The 21831-nt window shown below is 51.5% G+C and overlaps 1 long non-coding RNA gene across 3 annotated transcripts; it reads left to right on the forward strand.

The window, feature by feature from the left end:
* Window positions 1-139: 139 nt before the first annotated feature.
* LOC112657484 (uncharacterized) lies at window positions 140-8421 on the forward strand. Of its 3 annotated transcripts, XR_003135051.3 has the most exons (5): window positions 140-579; window positions 933-1038; window positions 1817-1949; window positions 5559-7065; window positions 7757-8421. It is a non-coding gene; the product is annotated as an uncharacterized LOC112657484 (long non-coding RNA). The 3 variants fall into 3 exon arrangements; XR_003135052.3 differs by lacking the exon at window positions 7757-8421 and having other exon boundaries at window positions 159-579; window positions 933-1029; window positions 5559-5806; XR_003135053.3 differs by lacking the exon at window positions 7757-8421 and having other exon boundaries at window positions 159-579; window positions 933-1012; window positions 5559-5806.
* Window positions 8422-21831: the final 13410 nt, after the last annotated feature.

Consider the following 21831-nt stretch of genomic DNA (forward strand, 5'->3'; position numbering starts at 1 on the left):
GCCAGGTGCGGGGAGACCCGCGGGGACCAGTTCGCGGCTCGGGGCGGGGCTTCGGTGGGCGGGGCCTCGGTGGGCGGGGCCAGGTGCGGAGACCAGTTTGCGGCTCGGGGCGGGGGCTCTTGTGGGCGGGGCCTCTTGTGGGCGGGGCCAGGCGCCCCCCGGGAGGCCCGCGGGGACCCCGGCGCGGCCGGGACCTGGGCGGGCGGCGGCGGCTCCCTAGCCTCGGTCACCTCGGCTGCAAATGGGACTATTACCCAGGGGCCCGCGGGAGTCCCCGGCCCCCAGGCCGAGCGGGGCCGCCCCGCAACCCCGCCGGGCTGGCCCGGTTTCCCGGCGGAGCGCCCGTGCTCTCCGCGGCCCAGACCCGCCGCCCCTGCCTCGGGGGACCTGCCGGGTTAGCGCCCGCTGGCGGGGGAGGTCGGGGCGCTGGAGGTGCAGTGCTGGCGACAGTGCCAGTGAGCGGAAGGCGCTCGGAGAGGTTCACAGCGACGCTCCCTTCCCCCAGCCGTCCCCCACCCGGCCCTCTCACGCCACGACAGCGCCACGGGCAGACGCTGTGTCTGTGGCAACCAAATGGAGGTGAGTCAGCCCCGCCCCTACCTTCAGGAAAATGGAGGGACACAGGGACACAGACACGGAAGAGGCCTATTATGACTCAGGGTGAGACGTGCCATGACACAGGCAGGGGTAGGTAGGTCCAGCAGGGGAGCCTTCTGCACTGGGCCTTGAAGGATGAGTAGGAGTCGGCAGCCAGCCAAGGGGGAGCGTGCTGGCCGTGCAGGGAGGAGCAGATGCAAGCGCTCGAAGAACAATGACTTTGTTAAAATAGAGGGTCCAGGGTTTGGGGGCACAGGGAGACCAGGCTCCTCATTTTCACCTGTTCAGGGATCCCTCTCTTCTTCCTCTCACTCCTCCGGAGCCTTGTATTGTAGGGTGTGGCTGGTTTTCCTGAGGACCGGAGCTGGCCTGTGCTGGGAGCCGCCTGGGGAGCAGACCGGCCTGGCAGCCAAAGGTACCGCAGGCAGGGAGGTAACGATGGTGCGTCTCCCTCCAGTCTCCTGGAAGTGCATGGCCCAGGGGTGTGGTACGCTTGGCAGGCCTCCCCTCGCCCAGGCCCAAAGGCAGTCCCGGCCTGAGCTGGAAAGGAAAGCAACCGTGCGTGGGCATCCCTCGGCAGCCAGCCACCTGCCCTGCTTAGGGGTAGGAATATGGGCCCGCACAGACGTTGGATTCCCAGTCCAACACGAAGACCCTCAGAGCCTAGTGGTGCCACCACCCCTCGCAGCACCCAACGGGGTCACCTGGCCCAGCTTGCACATCCTCAAAAACAGAGAACTCACTGCTCCCCAGGGCAACCTGTTCTATTCTCAGCCAAAAGGACCTCCCACCAGCTGGCACTTTACAGATGAGTAAACCAAGGCTCGGAGCTCATGAGGGCCTCGCCTAAGAACACAAGAATAAGCAGCAACACAGGGACAAGCCCCTGATCTTTGACTTGAAAAGCCCAAAGTCCGTGTGTTAACCCCCATGTCACACTCAGTGAGATCTGGGTCCCAGCTCTGCCTTCTGGGGTACCATCACTCCCACCAGCCCCCTCCACCCCAGGACAGGGTCAGAAAACTTCCTTTGTACCTCTACCCCAAGACTCAACCTTCATTCATACATCTACCCCAAGACTCAACCACCCCAAGACTCAACCTTCTTTCCTACATCTACCCCAAGACTCAACCACCCCAAGACTCAACCTTCTTTCCTACATCTACCCCAAGACTCAACCACCCCAAGACTCAACCTTCTTTTCCTACATCTATCCCAGGACTCAACCTGCCCAGATGAATCTAGCCCAGTGACTCCCAATCCAGCACCCCGGCCAAGTAATTCCCACATCCCTGAGGCCAGCCGGAAACACAGAAACTGACTTCCAGATGATGGACTTGATCATAGCACAGGTGATATAGCCTCCCCACCATGCCCCTGGTTTTGGCAATGACAGAGAATACTTATTTGTCTGTAAGGTGGTGTCCTGGGTGGGATTCTGGACCAGAAAAGGGGCATTAGGTAAAAACTTAGAGAACCTGAATAAAATATAGACTTCAGTTATAATAATATCAACTGTGATTCCACTAATTGTAACAAACGCACCATACTACTATAAGATCTTAAACAATGTTGGGTGTGGAAGTTATTCTTGATACTATCTTCCCAATATTTCTAGAAATCATAACGTTCATTTTTAAGGGCCACCTGGGTGGCTCAGTCAGTTAAGCATCTACCTGCAGCTCAGATCATGTTCCCAGAGTCCTGGGATCAAGCCCTACATCTGGCTCCCTGCTCAGTGGGGAGCCTGCTCCTCCCTTTGCCCCTGTTACCAGTTCATGCTCTCTCTCTATCTCTGTCTGTCTCAAATAAATAAATAAAATCTTTTTTAAAAAGTTCCTTTTTGGGATGCCAGGTGGCTCAGCGGTTGGGCGCCGCCTTCGACTTAGGTCATGATTCCAGGATCTGGGATCAAGCCCTGCATCGGGATCCCTGCGTGGAGCCTGCTTCTCCCTCTGCCTGTGTCTCTGCCTCTCTCTTTCTGTGTCTCTATGAATAAATAAATAAATCTTTAAAAAAAAGTTCCTTTTTTTTTAAAAAGATTTTATTTATTTATTCATTCGTGAGAGACAGAGAGAGAGAGAGAGAGAGAGAGAGGCAGAGACACAGGCAGAGGGAGAAGCAGGCTCCAGGCAGGGAGCCCCACGTGGGACTTGATCTGGGATCTCCAGGATCATGCCCCAGGCCGAAGACGGTGCTAAACCCCTGAGCCACCCTGGCTGCCCAAAGGTTCCTTTTTGAAATGAAATTTCTTCTTCAAAAATCTTTATCATACATTGTATATATAACCAAACTTCTGTGACTCCTCCATAATCTTCCCTGTTCCCATTTCTCCTGGGAGGAGCAGCAGCCCGGGTGGGGAGTTCACTGACTTACACGAGGGACCCTGACTGCAGACCCAGGTGTCTTCCACTGCCTGTGAGGAGCGGGGGGTACCTACACCCACGAAGTCTTAACTGTAGTACTCGCTGTTCCCCAGCACAAAGCCCTCTTTGCCATGCATGTTTGCGGAGAACAGGCCAGAATGCATTCCGTACAGCCCCTCCCGACCCTGCCTGAAGCCAGGGGAGGCTCACAGCCCGTGACTCACAGTCAGCCCACACAGGAGGGAGTCACTGAAGGGAAAAGAGGGCACCCACCCCAAGAAAGGGAAGAACTTCCCACCTAGGAAAAGGAGCTACTGGAAAGGCAGAAGTGGGTTGAGAAATGAGAATGACTCTTTCATTTCAAGAGCCACAAAAGGCTATTGCTATTTCACTTGCAAAGTACATAAATAAATAAACCAGAGATGGGCAGGTAAAAGTTACCTGTTTAAAAAAAAAAAAAAAAAAAAATCTGGGCAGCCTGGGTGGCTCAGCAGTTTAGCGCCGCCTTCAGCCCAGAGCATGATCCTAGAGACCAGGGATCGAGTCCCGCATCAGGCTCCCTGCATGGAGCCTGCTTCTCCCTCTGCCTGTGTCTCTGCCTCTCTCTCTCTCTGTCTCTCTGTCTCTCATGAATAAATAAATAAAATCTTAAAAAAAAATCTTCTCAGAGCACCCGGGTGGCCCAGTCAGTTAAGCATCTACTGTCAGCTTAGGTCATGATTCTGGGGTCCTTGGATCGAGCCCCATGTTGGGCTCCCTGGTCAACAGGCAGCCTCCTTCTCCCTCCCCCTCCCACTCATGCTCTCCCTCTCTCTCACACACTCACTCTCTCTTTTAAATAAATAAATATCCTGGAAAAAAATTAGCTAGGGACGCCTGGGTGACTCAGTGGTTGAGCATCTACCTTTGGCTCAGCTGTGATCCCAGGGTCCTGGGATGGAGTCCCACACCAGGCTCCCTCTGCCTGTGTCTCTGCCTCTCTCTCTGTGTCCTCACGAATAAATAAAATAAAATCTTAAAAAAATATATTTTCTATAATAAAACATAGGCAAGAAGCCCTTTGATACCAGTCTTAGCAGTATTGGAGGGGGACCAGTCTCCAGCCAAGGGCAGCAAAAGGCAAAAGGTAAAATAAACTAATGGGATTGTATCAAACTAAGAAACTTCTGTCTGGTGAAGAAAATAATCAACAGGGCAGCCAGAGTGGCTCAGCGGTTTAGCGGTGCCTTCAGCCCAGGGGCTGATCCTGGGGACCCGGGATCGAGTCCCACGTAGGGTTCCCTTCGTGGAGCCTGCTTCTCCCTCTGCCTGTGTTGTCTCTGCCTCTCTCTCTCTCTGTCTCTCTCATGAATAAATAAAATATTTAAAAAAAAGAAAAAAATCAACAAAACAAAAAGGCAATCTACTTAGTGGAAGAAGATGGTTTGCAAGTAATACATCTGATAAGGGGTCAATGTACAAAATATATGAAGAACTTACACAACTTAATATTAAAACAAAATACCTGATTTAATAATGGGCAGAGGACCTGAACAGACATTTTTCCAAGGAAGACATGCCAATGGCCAACAGGACACGAAAAGATGCATTATCAGAGAAATACAAATGAAAACCACAATGAGAGATCACCTCACACCTGTCACCATGGCTAGTACAAAAAAACCAGAAGTAACAAGCGATGGTGAGGATATAGAGAAAGGGAAACCCTCCTCGCACACTGCTGATGGGAATACAGCTGGTGCAGCCCCTCTGCAAAACAGTACGGAGGTTCCTCAAAATGTTAAAAACAGAGCCACCCTATGATCCAGTAATCCCATTTCTGGAATTTATCTAAAGAAAAGAAAAAAATATATTTATTTATTTACTTACTTACTTATTTATTTATTTTAAGAAAGAGCATGCTTGAGGGATCGGTGGTGGGGCGGGGGGGGGGTATGGCAAGAATCTCAAGCAGACTCCTTGCTCAGTGCGAGCCATATGTGGGGTTTGATCTCACGACCCTGAGATCATGACCTGAGCTAAAACCAAGAGTTGGATGCTTAACAAACTGTGCCACCCAGGTGCCCAAGAAAATACCAATTTGAAGAGATATGCATCTCATGTTCATTGCAGCATTAATTACAATAGCCAAGATGTGGAAACAACCTCGGTGTCCATTGACTGATAATGGGTAAAGAAGAGGTTTACACACACACACACACACACACACACACACACACACACACACACACAGACACTGTGGCATATTACTCAGTCATAAGAAAGAATGAGATCTTGCCATTTGCAACAACATGGACGGACCTAGGGGGTATTATGCTAAGTGAAGAGAAAGAGACATATGGCACAATTTTGCTTACATGTGGGATCTGAAAAACAAAACAAAACAGAAGCAGGCTCCCGGGTACAGGCAACAAACCGTCAGTTACCAGAGGGGAGGGGCTCTTGTTCTCTGCAGCCTTAGTGTCTTCACAGAAGTCATCTGTCACCGAAATTATAATTATAATTTAATTATATGTAAGGATGAGTATCCCTATCTGAAATAAATCTTTATAGCATGTACTTACATACTTGATCATTGTCTGTTTCTTTCTTTAGAGCCTCTTGTTCTCGTGGGTTCGCCCCTGATGTCTCTAATGCCCGGGACAGAGATGCCCTCAATAGCTACTAATTTACTGAATGAAAGAATGGATGAATCCCATCAAACAAGGAATAAAGGGATTCTCCAGATCAGAAGACAGACATGAGCCTTCAGCCTGAAAAGGCTTAAGGGGCCAACAAGACTGAAGCTTGGTTCCACCACTTTGGGTGCGGGGCCATCTCCTTAAAGCACCACATACACCCGCCTTGTTTTGTTTTTTTTTTTTAAGATTATTTATTTATTTATTCATGAGAGACACACAGAGAGAGAGGGGCAGAGACACAGGCAGAGGGAGAAGCAGGCTTGGTGCAGGGAGCCCGATGTGGGACTCGATCCCGGGTCTCCAGGATCACTCCTTGGGCTGAACGCAGAGACGCCGCTGAGCCCTGGGCGTCCCTACACCAGCCTTGTGATCCAGGAATTTCACGGCGGGGCGCTCGGCTCAAAGAGATGAAACTAGACATCCACCAAAGACGTGTGTAAGGATGTTCATAACCGCCTTATTGGTCGAAGCCCCTTCCTGGAGACCAGGCCAGCCGCCCCGCACAGCAGGATGGACGGACAGACACCCGCGGCAGCGAGCGCCCTGGGCTGCTGTGCAGCAGTGGAGCAGGAAATGCTCCACGGACCCCAACCCGGGGTACTATTCAGGCCTTTCGACTTGCTATTCCTTTTTCTTTTTTTTTTTAAGTTATCACTACCCACGGTGTGGGGCTCAAACTCACGACCCCAAGATCAAGAGTCGCACGCTCCACCGACAGAGCCAGCCAGCACCCCAATCTCTGTATTTCTGACGCTTTGTCACCCCCGAGCCTGAAGAGACCGCCCGTCGCAGGGCTAACCAGTCCCTAGCGACAGTAAGTGCGGAGCCCGGGAGCCTTCCTGCGCACCCGCCAACCCACAGCCAACCCACAGCCGTGGCTCACAGGGGGGCCAGGGTCCCCCTCAGCCAGGGAGCCGAGGACTGGGGACAGGCAGCTGAAAGAGATGATCCGTGGCCGGTCCTAACCTGTCTACCTTGCCCAGGCTTTCCCCGCCTCCCCTCCTCACCGCCCCCCCAACCTTCCGCCTGGCCAGTGGGGTGACAGGTGACAGCAGGCGTGTCCCCCCTGCTCCTGGGAACTGTACGGAGCAAAGCATCTCGCCCGTGGCAGCCGCCTCCCGAGCTGCGGCCTCACCCACCCGAACAGTATCACACCAACATCGTAAGCAAGGAGCCCAGGGAGCAGGAGGCCGCCTGCCCGGGCCCACCTACTGCCCGCACCAGCCGCGAGCGGCCCGGGCCACCTGCTGGGGCCGCTGCCCCCACCGCCACCCCGTGGTCACAGATCCCACCCTAGAATTCGGAGGCCGGGTCCTCCCTAGGTTCTGACCAGAGCCCTTACGTGCCAAGATTCCAGGACGACGCTCCGGGCACCCCTTTTCTTCAGGTCCTAGTTTAGGAGGGGATCCTCGGAGGGACAGGTATCCCTTGCCTCCCCCCAGGGCCGGGGCGGCACCTGAGCCCGAAGCGCTGACAGGGGGTGGGCAAACTGAGGTGCGGAGCTCCCTACCTATCAGCCTGTCCAGGGGAGCAGGTGGGGAGCACTCCTTAGAGGTACCCATGAATTTGGAACCACACACTGAGAGTGAAGGGCACCCCCCTTGGGCACCTTGGCATCCGCACAGGTCCTGCGGCAAAGGCCAAAGGCCGTAGCTGTGCTGTCTGCTAAAGCCCCACTCCTCCTCTGATCTAGTGGGGTAGGAGGGATCACATCCACAGAGAACTTGGAGGGAGGGAGGAGGGAGAGGGTTAAAGGGAGAGAGAGGGGAGGAGGGGGAGGGGAAGGAGAGGGTGAAGGAGAGGAGGGGAAGGAGGGAGAGGATGAAGGGGAGAGAGAGGGAGGAGGGGGAGGGGAAGGACAGGAAGAAGGAGGGGAGGAGGGGAAGGAGGAAGAAGATGTAGGGGAGAGAGAGAAGGAGGAGGGGGAGGGGAAGGAGAGGGTGAAAGGGAGGGAGAGGGGAGGAGCTGGCCATGGGCACCCAGCCCCCACCCAATACCCAATATTGCTAAAATTAACTCCACCAAACCAACGCCTGTAGAGTTTGGCTAATACGTTCAGTGGCCCCTCAGCCTGTCCACCTTCACCCCTGAAGGGACACACACCTTTTCCAGGCTACGTGTGGCCTCAACAGCCTTGCCTCCGCCCGCCAGCCTTGCAGACAAGACCCGACCCTCCTCCAGGAGCACAGCTGGGACGTCACGTGGATGGCGGCTCCCTCTGGCGAGAGTCACCCGACACACTTTGCCCCAGGGCTTACGAATCCAGCACCTGGCGGCGGGCTCCGCACGGACAAATTCTGCCGAAATCCAACTCAGGCTGCTCCTTCCAGTCGGCCCAGCCTCCCCAGCCTCCAGCCTCGGAGGCCCCCCTCTAATGAAAGGCTCTAAGATCCGAGCCAATGAAGTCAGCAGGCCCTCCCTGCAGGGCCTCACTCCTTCACCCTGGAGGCCGGCAACCTCCTCTCCTGCCCCCACCCCCACCCCCACCCCCCACCCTGGGCTCTCCAACCATCCAGGATGGCCATGAGCTGCCCAAGGGGCAAGAAACTGCCTCTTTTGGCCTCTGATGCAAGAAACTGCCTCTTTTGGCCTCATGCTAAACACCATTAAAACCAAAATTGCTGGGCAGCCCGGTTGGCTCAGCGGTTTAACGCCACCTTCAGCCCAGGGCCGGATTCTGGAGACCCGGGATCGAGTCCCACGTAGGGCTCCCTGCATGGAGGTGCTTCTCCCTCTCTCTCTCTCTCTCTCTCTGTCTCTCATGAATAAATAAATAAAATCTTTCAAAAAAACATTGCTGGCTACATATTGGGCTTTCCTGCAGATAGAGGTACTCACGGGACTCTGAGCCTGAGGCCCTCCAAATGCAGCTGCCCCTTTGCTTGGGTCATGGAAATTGTATCCCACAAGCTCAGCACAGCTGACGAGGCCCCCCTACAACAGGAAGGAGCCAAGCCTGGGCCCTCCGGCATAAACCACCTGGCTTCCCCTGTCCCCAGTCCCTGGCCAGAAGCCCTGTGCTCCTGCCAGCGGGGAGGGAGGTCCCCCTCTCCCAGGCCCCCTGGCTAACCAGGAGCCCCCCACGAACTGAATGAACATCAGCTCTCAGTGAGAGCTTGTTGACTGTGTGACTTGGACAGGCAACAATCATAGCCATGACAGCACTCGTTGGAACATTGCTGCTCTTCACCTCTTAGGATGTCCTGGCAAAGGTCAGGACTCAATGGTCAACACAGTCATCGTGGCACTGGTCCCCTGGGCAACAACTGGCCCCATCTGTACGTGGGCCATTGACTGAGGGTAAAGGATTCGAATCTCTTGTCCAAGAGATAGCCCAAAACTGTCTCCCCATATCCTAAGGCCACAAAGCAAGGCCTGGCCAGCCCACTCCTACCCCTCTGGAGCTACAGACAGGACTGGTAGTAACCAGGGACACATTTCACTTCTCAAGATACACAGTACTGGGCTCCTAGAAAAGGGACTCACTCGAACTCTTATGTCCCTGATGGGCGTCAGAGAGATTTAGCTCAGAGACATAATGGTTTCCTCAAAAATCTTTTCAAATTCTGCTCCAGCAAGTGAACCCCAAACAGTCTTGCCTCAGGCCTTAATATCTCTTCATTCAAATCCTTGGCTAGGGATCCCTGGGTGGCGCAGCGGTTTGGCACCTGCCTTTGACCCAGGGCGCGATCCTGGAGACCCGGGATCGAATCCCACGTCGGGCTCCCGGTGCATGGAGCCTGCTTCTCCCTCTGCCTGTGTCTCTGCCTCTCTCTCTCTCTCTCTCTGTGTGACTATCATAAATAAATAAAAAAGAAATAAAAGTTTTAAAAAAAAAAACCAAATCCTTGGCTAACTCAAAACTCAATGTCAAGTTTAAAAATGTCCTACACTCCCTTTCCTACACTTAAAGGGGGATTTGTCTCCCCTCCATGGTCATAAAGACTTATTATATACTATATGTAGGCCTCTGATAATGTCTCCCCCATCTTTATAAATTTCCAATCTTGCCCCCCTCCCAAAGGACTGGAGGCCAGAGGGAGGGCACCTATTCTCCTAGGACCTGTTAATCAGAGATCGTCCCCTGGGCCAGGCAGCTGCTCATCTGCTAGAGGGTCCATCCAAAGCTAAACTTACACACACACACACACACACACACACACACACACGAAATACACACAAAACCTGTCAAGTGCAACCACACACCATTCTGTCGACTACCGATCTCAGTACCTGTCTGTCTGGAAGATTTCGTTGCTTCCTAAGCGAAGGCCCCAACGCTCCAAGTGAGCCATTGTTTCAACCAGGCATCGAGTTTGCCTAATACAAGCCCTACAACGCAAAGACTTCGCCACTTTGCCATCTCCAACCAAACCAACAACTGTAGCAAAGGACTCGGAGTCATCGGCCAGATCAGAGGCCCTGCCTATAGGCTCACGCTGGAGCCCCAGCTCAGCCTTGTCACAACACCACGGAGCCACAAGAATGGCACCCACATCTCCCTGAGTGGGGATCTGTTTGGAAAGCACACCCGGGCCCCCATTTCAGATGACATCTCCATGGCCCGGGAGCTGGCTGCTGGAGACCCCTGGGACAAGTTCACTCCAACACACACCTCTGCCCCAGCAACTCCCACAGACTGCCTCTGCTAAGGCACGAAGTGGACACAGACCCTGACTGCTTTTCTTCCTTTGGGATTAGGGGTCCTACTATGTTTCCGAGTTTGCTGTCTGCTTAGCCAGGATCCTGGTTGACTCCTTGCTCTCTGTGGAAACATACACACCTACACGTATGTGTCAACACTCCACGCCCAAAGGGAGATCTAACCAAGGTCACTACTATCTGGGCCACTCAACAATTAATGGAGGTATTGCTTTCCCCCAGGGGCACCTGCCTCATACCAGTGAACCCTGTGACCCCCTTGGGGAGAGGACTGCCCACTCCCAGTGCCTTTCCCTACTAACCCCGCCAGCTTTCCACGAAGCCTTGAGGTTCCCACCATGACTACAACTGCGCTTCCCCTGGTTACGCACAACACCACGACTCTTCACACAGACTTTACTAAACCAACAGTTCATATTCCCAATAGTGTAACCTAGACCTGCCAGCTTGACCCCCCAACACACACCAAGGTAGTATTATTAAAAGAAAACAAAACAAACTAACAACTATATATATGCACACTTTTAACAATCTACAACCCCACCAAGATATTGTTAGAAACCCTGGGAATTTCAGATCAACTCCTTGGTCGGGGCCATATAAATGAGAAACTTAGGTTTGGCCAGCCCAGAAGGGCCCCTAATATTTCTACTTGTGTCACTCTTTTCTATTCTTATATAATTTTTTTCTGTGCTTTTCAGGAAAACTTACACCCTACTCTCCACAAATCCCCTTATCATCGCCGCAGAGATTCCTTAACATGATGTCAAAGCATCAGAGTGCCAACTGTATTCATCATGCCTTTTTCTTCTCTGTAATTCTCATGTTGTGCTATCTTGTTGACCATGAAGAGATTGCTGTTCCCACGGCCAGTTCCTAGAAATAATGATGAGCTTGGAAGTTTGCCTTCACACGCAGGTTTATCAATCCAGAGCCCATGCACCACAGTAGGAAGGAATAACAAAGTTGGAGGACAGACTAGATTTCTAGACTTAACTATAAGACAATGTGTCCCTGGTGAAAGAACAGACACATAGATCATTGGAACAGAGTAGAAAGCCAGAAATAGACTCACACTCATGAAGCCAACTGATCTTTGACAACAGAGCAATTCAGTGGAGAAAGGAGAGTCTCCTCAGAAAGTGGTGCTGGAACCATTGAACGTCCATATGCACAAGAAAAAAATGAACCCAGACCAGACCTCACACTTAAAACTTTTTTTTTAAAGATTTTGTTTATTTATTCATAGACACACACACACACACACACACACACACACACAGAGGCAGAGACACAGGCAGAGACAGAAGCAGGCTCCATGCAGGAAGCCTGATGTGGGACTCGATCCCTGGTCTCCAGGATCACACCCCAGGCTGCAGGCAGCACTAAACCGCTGTGCCACCGGGGCTGCCCTTACACTTAAAACTTAATCAAAATTGGGGCACCTGGCTGGCTCAGGTGGACCGAGCGACTCTTGATCTCAGGGTTGTAGGTTCCAGCCTCACATTGGTTGTAGAGATTACTTAAAAATAAGATCTTAAAATTTTAAAATATTTTATTTATTTATTCATGAGAAACACAGAGGAGAGAGAGAGAGAGAGAGAGGCAGAGACACAGGCAGAGGGAGAAGCAGGCTCCATGTGGGGAGCCCGATGCGGGACTCGATCCCAGGTCTCCAGGATCATGCCCTGAGCTGAAGGCAGCGCTAAACCTCTGAGCCACCCGGAGCTGCCCTAGATCTTAAAAAATTTTTACTCAAAATGGATCTCAGACATAAATATAAAATGCAAAATGACAAAACTTCCTAAGGAACACATAGAAAAACCTACATAACGTTGGGTTTGGTGTTGAGAATTTAAATATAACACCAATGGTACAACCCATGAAAGAGAAAAAATATATATAGTTTCAGTTTTATTAAATGTATAACTTTTGGGATCCCTGGGTGTCTCAGCGGTTTAGTGCCTGCCTTTGGCCCAGGGTGTGATCCTGGAGTCCCGGGATCGAGTCCCACATCAGGCTCCCTGCATGGAGCCTGCTTCTCCCTCCTGTGTCTCTGCCTCTCTCTCAATCTGTCTATCATAAATAAATAAATAAATCTTTAAAAAAATAAATACATATATAATTTTGGTTCTGTGAAAGATAATGTCATAAGAACATGAAGATAAGCCACAGACTGGGAGAAGATATTCACAAAACACAAGTCTGATGAAGGACTTGAATCCAAAATATATAAACAAATTTTATAAGTAGAAAACAAATAACTCAATCAACAAATGCGCAAAAGACCTGAACAGACACCTCCCCTCAGGACATACAGGTGATGATGGGCACATGAAAAGATGCTCAGGATCATTTGTCATTAGGGAAATGCAAATTAGAGCAATAGTGATATATTACAACACACTTACGAGAATGGATAAAATTCACAACACTGACAACACCAAGTTCTGCAGAGGATGTGATGCTACAGGGACTCCCATTCATCGTCGATGGGGATGCAGAATGGCGCAGCCCCTTTGGAAGACAGTGTGACAGATTCTTTTTTTTTTTAAATTAAAAAATTTATTTATTTATTTGAGAGGGTAGGGGCAGAGGAAGAGGGAGATAGTGTCCCAAGCCAACTCTACAATAAGTGCAGAACCTGACATAGGGCTCGATGTCATGACCCTGAGATTATGACCTGAGCTGAAACCAAGAGTCGGATGCTTAACCAACCACACCACCCAGGTGCCCCAAGTGTGGTGACTTCTTACAAAATTAAACATGATCTTACATGCAATCCAGCAGTTGCGCTCCGTGTTTACCTAACCGATGTGAAAACCTGCATGTGAAAGTTTACAGCAGCTTTATTTCCAGTTACCTAAAACCTGAAGCAACTGAGGTGCTCTTCGATAGGCGAATGGATAAACAAACTCTGGTCCATCCAGACAAGGAAATATCAATCAGAGATAAAAGGAAATGAGGGAGGGGCACCTGATTGGCTTGGTGGGAGGAGCATGCAACTCTTGATCTCTGGGTCATGGGTTGGAACCCCATGTTGGGTGTAGAGATTACTAAAAAATAAACTTTAAAAAAAAGGAAATGAGCTAACAAGTAACTAAGCGACATGAAGGAATCCTTAAAGCAAACTGCTAAGGGCAAGAAGCCAGTCTGGAAACACTATAGACTATGATTCCCATTATATAACATTCTGAAAAAGGTAAAACTACAGAGACAATAAATAGGACAGAGGTCGCCAGGGCTGCTGGGGGTGATGAGGGTTGAACAGGAGCAGCACAAGGGAATTTTTAGGGAGGTAAAATCATAGTGTAGGATCCTGAGACAGTGCTAGAAGACGTTTGTCAAAACTCATAGAACTTGATATCACAGAGCAAACCGTGACGTACACACCATTTTATAAAACCATTTGCGAGTCAGGAATCCCAGGAAAGGGGGTGTCCTGGGTGGCTCAGTTTGTTAAGCGTCTGCCTTCAGCTCAGGTCATGATCCCAGGGTCCTGGGATCAAGCCCCACATGGAGGCTCTCTGCTTAGCGGGGAGGCTTCTTCGCCCTCTCCCTCTGCCTGCCACCCTGCCTACTTGTTCCTTTCTCTCTCTCTCTCTTCAAATAAATAAATAAATATAAATTTTAAAAATAATAACAAAATAAATGTATGTTTAGTTTAACTTAGATACAGATGGTTACTTGTAGAAATAATTACAGATGTGAATACACAGAGGTTAGAATATATCCATATATTTCCTTGCTTTGTCAGCTGACAGCACCCAGAAGCAAGGACATCCCAGTAGCTTTCATCACATGTGATCTCGACTTTTTTTTTTTTTTTAATTATTTGAGAGAGAGAGAGAGCACAAGCAGAGGAGGGGCAGAGAAAGAGGGAGAAGCAGCCTCCCCGCTGAGCAGGGAGCCTGATGCAGGGCTCTGGGATCAGCACCTGAGCCGATGGCAGACACTTAACTGACTGAGTCACCCAGGTGCCCTGTGATCTTGATTTTTAACACCCTTCTCCAGCAAAAGGAACCAGGGCTCCTTGGAGAAATGGCAGATTCTAGGATCAAAGGAAGATATACGAGATGAGCCTGGAGCATCTGCAGTGCCAGAAATTAAGTGCTCAGAACACACACGCGCGTGTGCACACACACCTTGAAGGTGGGGTATCTACATAAATTATTCAGAATTCCAGGGATCCCTGGGTGGCTCAGCGGTGTGGCGCCTGCCTTTGGCCCAGGGCCTGATCCTGCAGTCCCGGGATCAGGTCCCAAGTCAGGCTCCCTGCATAGAGCCTGCCTGTGTCTCTGCCTCTCTCTATGTCTATCGTGAATAAATAAAATCTTTTTAAAAAATTATTCAGAATTCTTCTGCATGGAAGATCTCTCTTCTCCATTTAGTTACTAAGTTATTTATTGGTATCAGTATGGATCATGAGATGTATTTAATACTTTGGGTTACAATTTTTTTTATTTATTTTTATTTTATTTTTTTAATTTATGATAGTCACACAGAGAGAGAGAGAGAGGCAGAGACACAGGCAGAGGGAGAGCAGGCTCCACGCACCGGGAGCCCGACGTGGGATTTGATCCCGGGTCTCCAGGATCGCGCCCTGGGCCAAAGGCAGGCACTAAACTGCTGCGCCACCCAGGGATCCCCGGGTTATAATTTTTTAAAGATTTTATTATTTATTCATGAGAGACATACAGAGAGACAGAGACACAAGCAGAGGGAGAAGCAGGTTCCCTGTGGGGATCTCGATGTGGGACTCGATCGCAGGACCCCGGGATCATGACCTCAGCCAAAGGCAGACACTCAACCACTGAGCCACCCGGGCGTCCCACTTTGGTCTACAATCCAATGCTGCTTTATTATTTGTTGCTCATACTGTGCTAGCTTTGGCCATTAGGAGCTCTTTCAGATGGCTCCTGTGTCCTTTTGACGTAGCACTTCAAGGAGGTGGGGTACATACAACTCCCCACTCCTCAAGTGTGGGCTGCCCAGTGACTTCCAAAGTGTGGAACCTGGGAAAAGAGTCACTTTACAATGGAGAAATCTGACCAACATACCCCGGCCAGGTGACCAAAGTCAACAGGAACAGTGATGTGTCAGGTGGATGGGATACACCCTTGAGATGATGAAATCATGTGATGAGTAGGGCACTTCACCTCTGTGGTCTTCCTCCCCCAAACCCATGACTCCAATCCAGCCCCGAGAAAGACACCAAACAAATCCCAATTCAGGCATACGAGACCAAATACCTGGCCAGTACTACGTGAAACTATCAAGGTCATCAAAAGCAAGGAGTGGCTGAGAACGTGTCACAGCCAAAAGATGCCTAAGGAGATATGATGAATGAATGCAATGTGGTGTCCTAGACAAGGTCTTGGGACAGAAAAAGGATGTTAAAAAAAAAAAACAAACAACTGAGGAAATCTAAATGAAGTATGGATTCTAGTTAGTAACGATACATAAAGACTTGTTCATTAGTTGTAACAAACCTACCATACCATATCATTAGCATGAGATGATAATTAAAAGGGAGGGGAGGGGCTCCTGGATGGCTCAGTGGGTAGAGCCTACGGCTCTTAAATTCCAAATCATGAGTTCAAGCCCTATGTTGGACGTAGAGATGACTTAAAAAATTTTAAAAATAAATAAAATAGGAAGCAAGAATGGAGTATACAAGAATTTTCTGTACCATCTTCCTAGTAACTGTGTAAATCTAAAACTGTTCTAAAATTTAAATGTTTATTTTTTTAAAAAGTAGATAAAAGCATACCACTACATGCCTCCATTTATTTTTATTTTTAAAGATTTCTTACCTATTTATTCACAGGAGACACACAGAGAGAAGCAGAGACATAGGCAGAGGGAGAAGAAGCTCCCTTGCAGGGCCCCCGATGCGGAACTCGATCCCAGGACCCCGAGATCATGAGCAGAGCCAAAGGCAGATGCTCAACCACTGAGCCACCCAGGTGTCCCCTACATGTCTCCATTTATAAGGAGTTCAAGAATAGTTAAACTGGTCAGTGGTACTAGAGGTCAGAACTGTGATTTCACTAAAAAAAAAAAACAAAAAAAAAAACTGATTTCTTCTGGAGATAAAAGAGAGCAGGGGAGCAGAGAGAGGCTGGCAGTGAGCGGTGTATACCTGGACCTGGCAGCGATTACCCCAGTGTAGAGGAAGGTAAAAACTCCATTGAGCTGTACTGTTAAGATGTGTGTATTTTATATGTTACACTTTAATTCAAAAGTGAAGACAAAAGTAAAACAATAACCAAAAAGTTGGACATCACCACCTAGAAACACTGTACAGAAATTTCGAGCACCCAGGGAACAGAAAAATCCCCAAAAGTCCTCAAGAAGAAACAGGAAAGACATCACCTGGCCATAGACCTCACCAGCAAGGCTGTGGCCAGGAAGGCGGTGGAGCAGGGGGGCCCGGCACCCCCCTGAGCCTCTCCCTCTGCAGACCCCCGGCCTGCCCCCCTGCATGCGGGCACACACACAGCTGAGTGCACACCCACACCCCTCCCCGTGTCCCCAAATCTCTTATCCCGCCCTCCTGCCTCATCTCTGTCTCCAATCTCTCATGCCCAGGCCAAGTGCCGCCTCCTCCCAGAAGTTTCCTGATCTGCCAGGCAGAGCAGGAGGCTTATCTTGGCCTCGTGTCCCTAGGCACCGGGCGCCGCCTCTGTGCCTGGCACTGGGCCCACAGTCCTGGGCAGTGGTCCGCGGGGAGCAGCGGCTGCGGAGGCCGGGAGCGCACGGGGGGCCTGTAGGAAGTCACCAGCTGCCCAGAGAGCTGCCCCGATCACCCGAGGTCCCCTCCATCGGGCTCTGGGAGCCGGGCCGAGAGCCAGGCCCCGAGATTTAATTCATGGCACCTCTTTGACTAAGTCATTTTTCAGACATGTGGCTTTAGGACAAAATAAAAACCGGTTGGAGAAGTCGGCCCTGTTTTGGGGAGGGGAGGGGGATTTCAGCTGCTCACCACAAACAAACAAACTTAATGGGTGTGGACGTTGCATGCGGCGTCAGCCCCTCTGGCAGGAGCCAGCTCCAGGCCCCAAGGAGTCCGGCCCTTGTAGATCCCTGCCCAGGCCACCCGGGGTCAGCAGTGACAGTTCTTGCCCTTCTCTAATCGGGGAACGCTCACTCTCCCATCGCACAGTGGAGGAACCGGGCTCAGCTAGAAGCCGAGGCACAGCTCCGGCCCGGGCCTGTCTGGCTTGTGTGCACTCCTCCAGGATACTGATTTCCACAGAGCTGAGGCTTCCAAATCAAAGTTCTAGAACGTTCTTGGTCTCCAGGGCTGGGACTCCAGTCCAGGCCCAGGTGTGACAGCGTGGCAGGCAGTTAGGCACTGGGGCAGCCCCCCTGGGGTTGGCACACTGCACACTCATTGCCCTCCTGCCTCCTCCCTGCCACCTGCCTGTGTCTCGTCGGGATTCACCCTCCCCAGGGTCAGCTCCTGGAACCCACAGTCTGCAGAGACCCACTCGGGAGCTCAGATCGTGGGTGGGGTGTGCTGGCGCCACCCAAACACTTTCCAAGCCAGGGCCTGGAGCTGGTCCCTGGACAGAGGAGGCTGATGGTTCAAAGGCTGGCGGGGAGGCAGGACCATGGTCACCTCCCGCCACCCAAGGTGCATACAGTGGAAGTCTGTCAATCGCTGGGCCCCACTGATGGACTCTATCCGGCTTAGGGTCACCCTCCCTGTTGCCCTCATGCCCGTGGCATCTTTCTGAATCCCGAAGCCTGCGCGCAGGGCACCCCGTCACCGCCACCCAAACAGCTCTGGCAGTGTGTCATCGGCCACCTTGCACCTTGCACATTGCAACCTCGGCCTCGCCCCACCCGCCGCGGGAAGGATGCGCTGGAAACGAGGAATGAGGAATGCGTGTCGATGGTGCTGCAGGAGGAGGGCCGGAAAACCTGCAAAAAGAAACTGCGCCTGTGGGTTCGGCTCTGGATGTGTCTGCACAGATACGCCCACAGCGCGGACTATTCCGACCTCTTCGTGTTCCCGTGCGTGTGCATGCCCACGTGTACCCCTGTGAGCATGGCAGCCTCTGTGTGTGAACGTGCCTTGAGTCAGAGCAACTGCTCTGGAAAAAACCTGGAAGGAAACTCCCAAGCCGGAGGCAGGGGACCAGGGCTGTTGTTTCAACGCCTCTGCTCTGTTTTACAAGCACAGGTCATTTAAAAGAATAAAAGATAGTTAATTAATGTTTAGAACTAGCGGACCCCTCAGGGCCAGTAGCATCCCTGAGACTCGCCCCTGCCCACTCACAGCTCCGTGTCCCCTACTGGCAGGAGGTCCGCCAGCACTCCCGATGGCCCCAGGGCCTTTGCACCGCCTTCAGGCGGGTAAGTCAGCAAGTCACAGTTCAGCACCACCCTCAGGCCCAGGAGCAAGGTGCCACCCAGGAACCCAATCCCCTTCCTGCCCTGGGGGCTCTCCTGGGGCAAGAATGTGCCTGCAGCTGGTGGGAACCGCATCATCACCCTTGTCCAGGAGCCCCCCTCCCACTCTCCCACAGGGGAGGACCACAGAGGCCGAGAGTGTCTCAGCACTGGGCAAAAGGAAGCGCAGAGAAACTGGCTTTTGGAATTCTTATTTTAAACTCTTAAAATAAATAAATAAATAAATAAATAAATAAATAAATAAATAAACTCTTTGCCACGGGTCCACAGGTCCCCTATCTGGGGAGGGGAAGGATAACAGCCCCCCACGCTCCCCCCACTCCCCCTCCATCCTGGGACACAGTCAGGGCTCTGTGCACTCGCGCGAGGGGGTGGTGCTGGAAGGGAGGAAAGCTGGTGGTTAAGGCAGTGCCACGGTCTGGGGTTGGGGACAGGTGAGTCCTGAAGGTGTGGGTGGGCTCCTGGGTTCAGGTTCAAGGACAGGGAGGAGAGAGGGTTCCTGACCGAGAGGAAAGAGATTCCCAGCAGAGGAAAGGCCTGGCGGTGGGAAGGAGCCGCTTGCTGTGCTCCTGGCTGGGGAAGGGCCATGGCAAGAGGCTTGGGAGGTCACGGGAGGCATGGAAGAGACGCGGCCACAAGAGAGGACTTTTAAAAGTCCTGTAAAAGAAATCCATCCAAGGGACGCCTGGGTGGCTCAGCGGTTGACCCTCTGCCTTTGGCTCAGGGCATGGTTCCAGGGTCCGGGTTCAAGTTCTGCATCGGGCTCCCTGCGAGGAGACTGCTTCTCCCTCTGCCTGCAGTCTCTGCCTCTCTCTGTGTGTCTCTCCTGAATAAATAAATACAATCTTAAAAAAAAAAAAAAAGAAAGAAAAAGAAATCCATCCAAGAATGACTCCTCCTTGAACATTTCTTCTTGGGTCTCCTGGGGCCTCCTCTCCTCCTGGGGCCACCTTGGCAGGGGCTGGATCTGTGACACTTCCATCTCGGCAGAGAGCAAAGGCAAATGGGGGACCGCAAGGGAGATCTTGAGAGACCAGTACGCTTAGCCTGTTGGTCACAGATGGAACCAGGGGCTGCCAAGCCTCTTGTTGGTCCCACCAGATATTGGCTCCCCTGGAGAGTAGAGTGCAGGAATGGCCTGCTCCAGGAGGCAAGGCTAGACAGCATGCCTGGGACTAATCCTTGTGCTGACTTTATCACCTCATGGGCCCAGGGTCCTGGCTTATTGAACCCTACCTGCTGACCTGGCCCTGCCTAATTTATTTATTTTTTTATTTTATTTTTTTTAAAGATTTTATTTATTTATTCATGAGAGAGAAAGAGAGAGAGAGAAAGAGAGAGAGAGGCAGAGGGAGAAGCAGGCTCCACGCAGGGAGCCCGACGTGGGACTTGATCCTGGGTCTCCAGGATCACGCCCTGGGCCAAAGGCAGGCGCTAAACCGCTGAGCCACCCAGGGATCCCCCCCTGCCTGTTTTTAAACCCTACTCATTGACTCAGCACCCCACCCCCTATTCATCCATCTGCCACAGAGGAGGATTTAGTGGGCCAGCACGGGGTCACCCAGAGGGTGGAGGGGAGAGCCTAGAGCTGAGGTCCTGCACCTGCCCCAAAAAGAGTCTCAGCATTCACCAGCACCACCTCCAAGCAGGGTCTCTGCAGCTTCAACCAACCCTCCCTTCTGAATGCTCTGCTCATCAATGAGGCCCGGTGCCTTTCACGCTGGTATGCCTTTGCTTGGGCAGTTCCTCTGCCTGGAATGTCCTTATTGGGCCTGGCAGGAGTCCCACTCACATTTCAAAGGCCACTTACTTGGTGAAGCTTTCCCAGACACCTCTCCTGAGCATGGCTGTCCTTAGCCTGGACAGACCGCCTTACCTCTAGGTTGTCAGTCCCAATACAGGGCACACAGTAGGTATCTAATAGGTGCAGACTGAGTGCATTCCTCACCCACCCACCAAATAAAGACTCAGCTTGCACTCGGAGGCTTGGTTTCCCAGCTGTGGAGTAGGTGCTGGGAAGTTCAATCATGGCCTGTCCCTCCAGAAGTGCCCGGTGCACAGGAGTGATTGGCACTGGGGCTATTGGGAATCCACCCCCAGGAGCCTCTGGGCTGCCATCAGCCCAGAGATTTCTACCTGGGGGCTTTGGAGAAGGATTAGGGAATGTTGTCTCTCTTCAAGACCAAACCCAGGGACGTCTTGCGCGTCTCATTTCCTGGGTGCCCACTCTAGACCAGGGCAGGAGTCCACCTGACAGGCAGAGACACCAAGCCTAGGCAAGGGGCAAGCACTTCTCCCTGCAGGGCCGGGGGAAAGGAGGGGCAGGGCCTAGTGTGACCCTATGGGAGGATCACAGCCACCAGCCCAAGGTGACCTCAGGTTGCTGCCAGGGGCATTTATACACAGCCAAGCCAAACCACAGATGCCAGTGACCTGTAAAATGAGCTCCTTGGTGTGCTCTGATGTTCAGATTTCCACCTCCAGTGCCTTTCTCAACAATGGAGTTGGTTCAGGTCACATTCTAGTATACAAAAAAAAAAAAGCTGAATGGGTCAAGTTCCCTTAACCAAGTCTCTATGAACTAACCACCTGCCATACTATTATTATCATTACAACAACAGATAGATAAATAACATATAATAGTGTTGAGTCAAAGGAGCGAGAACTGAGAGAGCACACACTGCGTGATTCCATGCAAATAAAGTCCAAGGTGGATCAGTGGTTGAGTGTTTGCCTTTGGCCCAGGGCGTGACCCCAGGGTCCTGGGATCCAGTCCTGATTCGGGCTCCCCTTAGGGAGCCTGTTTCTCCCTCTGCCCTGTCTCTGCTCCTCTCTGTGTGTCTCTCATGAAAAAATAAATAAAATCTTTAATAAATAAATAAAGTCCAAAAACCAGGCAAAATTAATCCGTAGTGGCAAAAGTCAAAATAGTAGTTGCCCTTGGTAGAAGCTCGGAGGTTGAAATGTGCCCATGTCCCCATTTTACAACCATGGAGACTGCATTCTTCATGGAAGCCTGTCCTGATTCCAAACCTCTTCCCAGAAAGTTCTGTGGCCACCCCAGCTCTGGGAGGAGAGGCAGAGAGGTCAGAGGATGGAGC

This window comes from Canis lupus, chromosome 8 (genome assembly GCF_003254725.2).
Source record: "Canis lupus dingo isolate Sandy chromosome 8, ASM325472v2, whole genome shotgun sequence".
Taxonomy (NCBI): domain Eukaryota; kingdom Metazoa; phylum Chordata; class Mammalia; order Carnivora; family Canidae; genus Canis; species Canis lupus.